The sequence below is a fragment of the Cibotium barometz genome, chromosome 32, assembly GCF_041138505.1.
Source record: "Cibotium barometz isolate CiBa-2024 chromosome 32, ASM4113850v1, whole genome shotgun sequence".
Classification (NCBI taxonomy): Eukaryota; Viridiplantae; Streptophyta; class Polypodiopsida; order Cyatheales; family Cibotiaceae; genus Cibotium; species Cibotium barometz.
The window spans coordinates 2,768,912-2,774,911 of NC_141077.1; positions in this window are offsets into that span (position 1 = coordinate 2,768,912).

Here is a 6,000-nt window from a genome sequence, read left to right on the forward strand (position 1 = left end):
AGAAGTGAACATATCACGATGCGAGGTAATGTGCTTTGTAGCACCGCTGTCAAAATACCAAACATGAGAGTCAACATAAACTACCAAATATGCATCATGTACAGAAGGGTTATACTGGCAATACACGCTAAATGCCCATTCTGTATCCTGCACAACATTTGCAGAATCTGCATTTGTAGAAGCATTCGCTATTGTGGCTGCATTTGACTCTTTCTTCTTTGCCTCTTTAGCCTTTAGCTTAGGGCAATTCTTAATGACATGATCATTTGCCTTACAATAGTTGCACCTGGTCTTTTTCTTGCCTTTATCAAGAGCCTTCTCAGACTTATTGTTGCTACCTGTGGAAGGAGAAGAAGTTGCAGACCTACTAATAGGAGAAGAAGCAGTGGAAGGGGCTACCTTACCACTTCTTCTCTACTGCTGGGCAGCAATAAATGCTTGATCAACTGCACGCTGCCTGGTCCTATTTTGCTTGGACTGCGCTTCTTGCAAGAGCTTGTTGACTAAAGTATCATACTTGATAGCATCAGGTCTGTCCTCATTAAGAAGTCTCCACGTGGAAGCAAAAGTCTGATATGTCTCAGGTAAAGCATCAAGAACAGTCTACACAAGAGAATGATCAGGAATAATCTCACCTACAGAAATCAACTATTCTTTGAGATCTTTAATCTCAGCAAGAAAAACATTCATGTCATCATCTTCCTGCATAATCTTCAATTCTAGCTCTTTACACAGGTAAGCGATTTTTGCCTCGTTACAACCTGCATACAAACCAGCTAGAATATCCCAAGCCTGTTTTGCTGTTTTAGCTGAACGAATATGTGGGGTGATGTTACGTTTGACAGAAAGTGTAATCAAGGCATGAGCCTGCGCATCTTTACCATCCCAACGAGCTTGTTCAGCAGTGGGTAAAACAGCAGCAACAGTAGAGCTGCTAGAACCTGCAACATCCACACTTTCAGATGCTTTGTATGTGCCAGGGATAAAGAAGAATCTATTGTCTGTCTCTGCGCTTGCTAGACTTGGACTTGTAGTCAAATTTGTGGATGACAGATGTACTGTTCATGATTTGACTTCTGGTGATACGATTATTGTATCTGGCACCTTGTTTCGTGGGCTATATAGGCTCTGATACCAATCATCGTTGCCGCCAGATTTGCATGCTTTTTCGGACTCAGATTGGGTTGGTTGCTATGACACAAGAGTGTCCAGTGGTTTTTGTTTCATGCTCGGTAGCTCATGCACATCTTGCTCAACCAAGATATGCATGAGCTACCGAGCATGAAACAAAAACCACTTGTGGACACTCTTGTGTCATAGCAACCAGCCCAATCTGAGTCCGAAAAAGCATGCAAATCTGGCGGCAACGATCCTCCCTTGGGATAAAACAACCCAAGATGTATGGTGCCACTCAAGTAACGAAAGATGCGTTTAACTGCCTTCCAATGCTGAGACCCTGGGCTATGCATAAACCTGCTCACCTGTGAGACTGCAAACTGAATGTCCGGCCTCGTAATGCATACATAGATGAGGCAACCAACAGCTGTCTGATAGAGTGTGACATCAAAGTAATCTCCAGCATCATGAAGACTCAACTTCAAACCTGTCTCCATTGGAGTAGCAATAGGCTTGCAGTCTTCAAGGCCAAATTTTTGCAACAATGTCTCAATATACTTTGTCTGACACAAAGCAATACCTCCATCACACTGCTTAAATTGTATCCCCAAATAATGATGCAAATGCCCCAAATCTGACATCTCAAAAGAGGCATTCAAATCAGCCTTAAAATCAGCAATATGACTGTCATTTGGTCCTGTGAGCAGCATGTCATCAACATAGAGAGCAATGATTAGATGTACATCATCCACACATTTAACATACAAGGTGCTTTCTGTTGGACTATTCTGAAAACCATGTGCAGTCAAATATGCATGTATCTTTTCATACCAAGCTCGTGGAGCTTGCTTTAAACCATATAAAGCCTTTTTCAACCTGCACACTTTGTTTTCCTGCCCTCTTTGAATAAAACCACGAGGCTGCGATACATACACCTCCTCATGCAAATCACCATTCAAGAACGCAGTCTTTATGTCCAACTGATGTACATTCCAACCATTATGAGCTGCCAATGCACAAATGCTACGAATGGTAGTCATACGACAAGTGGGAGCAAAGGTCTCATCAAAATCAATGCCCTTTTCTTGAGCATAACCCTTTGCAACAAGTCTAGCCTTATAGCGATCAACACTGCCATCTGGCTTTCGTTTCAACTTAAAAACCCACTTACATCCAATGGCCTTTTTACCAATAGGCAAATCACACAAAGACCATGTACCATTCTTCATTATAGCATCATATTCACTTTGCATTGCAGCCAACCAATTTTCTGATTTTTGTGCCTCATCAAATGAAAGAGGTTCTTCCTCTTCACACATACTAGACACAGCCAAAGCATAACAATCTGATGCATAAGAGGCATGCTGAAAACCTGAACGAGTACGACTAGTAATAGGTGCATCAATCTTACTATCACGCAAGGTTTGCACCAGCCATTTAGGCATACTTCTAGCCTGCTCATTTTCAGCCCTATCCTTATGAATTACATCCTGTAAATCTGCATCAGAAATAGGCTGATCTATGATGTCGTTTGAAATCTGCATAGGCTGAATATTTGCCTCATTAGGACTTACATTTGAATTCCCACCTATAAAGAGAGGCAACAACGTATCAAATACATCCCGTGAGCTCACACCTGTCTCTTTGGTACATGATAACAAGGGCTGCACAGCATCTTCCACAAAAACAACATCTCGACTAATCAAGATACGTTTTGACTGCGGATGATACAATCTGTAACCCTTGCTTTCAACACTGTAACCAACAAAAATGCATTTGACAGCCTTATCATCCAATTTTTTGCGTTGTTGCACAGGCACTAAAGCATAGGCCAAGCAACCAAAGACACGCAAGTGACCAATAGAAGGCTTCCTGCCATGCCAAGCTTCATATGGAGTAATAGACTGCAAGGCCTTAGTGGGACACCTGTTGAGTACATATGCAGCACACATGACAGCCTCAAGCCAAAACGCATGTGGCAAAGCTTGGCTCTTGACTATACATCGTGCCATCTCCATAAGTGACCTGTTTTTCCTCTCAGCAACACCATTTTGCTGAGGGGTATATGGCACTGTACATTGGTGTTTTATCCCACGACTAGCCAGAAATGCATCAAACTCTTTAGACATGTAGGGTGCCCACAGTACAATTGGATACATTTTCAACCATAAGAAAAAACTGTTTGAAGCACAAAAACACTTCGGATTTTGCCTTCAGTGGATATACCCATGCATGCCTTGAGTGATCATCAATGAAAGTCACGAAGTACAAGTGTTTGAGTTTGCATAGGCCCACATACATCACTATGTACAAGTTGCAATTTGCGAGTGGCCCGCACAGAACCATCCTTTGGAAACGCAGAACGCTGCATTTTGCCCAAAATACAGCCTTCACAAACATGTTTCAATGGTGCCTCAAGAGGGGGCAATGAAGCAACCATATCAAATTTCTGCAAACGCAGCAAACTAGCAAAGTTCAGATGACCAAAACGAGCATGCCATAGTTTTGCATCTGAAACTGCCTTTTCATCAGAAACTGCATTTGCTGAATCTTCCACACACTTGTCATAAGAATTGAGCCTATATAGCCCACGAAACAAGGTGCCAGATACAATAATCGTATCACCAGAAGTCAAATCATGAACAGTACATCTATCATCCACAAATTTGACTACAAGTCCAAGTCTAGCAAGCGCAGAGACAGACAATAGATTCTTCTTTATCCCTGGCACATATAAAGCATCTGAAAGTGTGAAAGCGCTGCCATTGGTTTTTGTTTCATGCTCGGTAGCTCATGCATATCTTGGTTGAGCAAGAAGCAACCTACTGTGGCCACTTCGAGTTGTGAAGCTGAGTACAGGGCAGCTTTCACAGCTACGGTTGAGTGTGTGTGGCTCAGACGGCTTATGGCTGACTTGGGTGTTGGACAGGAGTCTGCCGCCTCTATCTTCACTGACAGTCAGAGCGCATTGGCAGTTGCGAGAAACCCAGTTTTTCATGCTCGCACAAAGCACATTGAGGTGCATTATCACTATGTCAGGGAGAGACTCTTAGTAGGAGAGATCAGCTTGGCCTACGTGCCAACACAGGACAACCTCGCCGATCTTTTCACAAAGGTGCTTCCTCGTGAGAAGTTTGAAGCTTTCCGCAAAGCTTTGGGCTTGCTCCCCTTTGTGGATTGATCTACTTCGGGCATGGCACTCCCCTATACATGAGTGCCAGCTCTCGTTCACACCATCACTCCCAGGGGAGATTTGTTGCCATATATATAGGCAGTGATGTGTGTGAACACACTTAGGACCGCCGGGGCACTTTTTCCCTCTTTAGGAGGTTTTTTCACCCGGCTTGTATATATGCCCATCATTCTAGGGCTAACTTATCTTTTGTACATTGACACAATCTAATACACTTTGTGTTGTGTGCATTCTTGCTTCTTCTTCTCCAAGCTTTGTGTGCTTTCCTGCAACCCTAATTCCAACAAATACATCCAATTGGCCATCACTAGCATTGAAGAGACTAAGAATATGACCCTCCATGCTGAACTCGCCTCTTCCTGAATGCAAATCATGAACTTGTAGCAAGAAGCAATCCAAAAACAGGGAAACTCTACAAAAACAATCCGCCAATCTTGTTACTACATGTAGATCCTCACAGCTGCCATTGTGGCAACCTACCTGAACCCCGAGCATGGAGGAGGATGGACACCTTTTCATAGCAACATGCCCTGAACTTTCAACCTCTCCCAAACCTTTCCCCAGCTCCTCTTGGCTTGAACAATCCAAACCCACCTGCTCATGGGGCAAATGATGATGATGAGATGGACGGAATCAAAGACTGAAGCTTCCAGACATGAGGGATCATGAATGTGCCCAAGTGTGTCAGGGTTATTAGGATTGCTCAGAACAGCAATGTGGAGGCCAATTTACGTCTACCATGGAGGGCATGGTGGATTGATTTGACACTTACTGATGATTAGGAGTAGAGTATCCTCACAAAACTAAAATAGCAATGTGGAGGAAGATGCCAACAAGGACCTGTACTCCTATGTCATTGTTGTTGCAGATGTGCCTGTCACACTGGGTTCAAAAGTGTGGGCACTAAGGTTGCAGAGGAGGATTAAAAGGTATGCCTATCTGCAGTGCGGGGAATCAAGAATATCCCCAAGCTAAGGAGGATTCTAATGAGCATCTAACATGGTCCCTTTCTTCGGGTGATTGACAACATCAAGGAAGACTAGAAGACTAAGGGTTCGAGTCGTCGAATTTGGAATCCGACCCATCGGGCATTCCAGGTGTTGGGTCAAGGGCTAGATAGCCCACCAGACTAGACAATTGCCGAGCCAGAATGCCCCCAAAATCTATAGCTAACACACTTAACACTATGGTCTAGCCCGTTAATTAGGTCATTACTTCTCTAAATTAGCCATGCTTAGAGCACGAGAGTATCTTTGCACTACACTGTAACTACGCATTAAACAATATAAAGATGTAATCAAAAGTCTGTATAGAAGATGGATGTTTCTTCTTTGAGCCAAGTGTTTTTTGTTAATTAAAGGATAATTCTATATCATCTGTGTATATTCTTCGTGTCTATCATTTTTATGTATATTTGTCTCATCTATCACTCCTGCGAATCTATCTTTTAAGTCTTGTATTTCATGTGGCAATCTGTATCATGTGCACGAGTCGATCAATCTTAAATAATCATTTCCATTGTGTATTCTATTGTAATCGATAAGCTATTTTTACGTTGTCTTGTGCATGTTACGTATCAAATTGGTTGATCGGGGTAGCAGTCATCCCCCTAACAACATTATTAAAAGACTCACATTTGAGGATGGTTCAATGCTCCTCATTGAAGAGGATTCCAATGATATGGATGACCA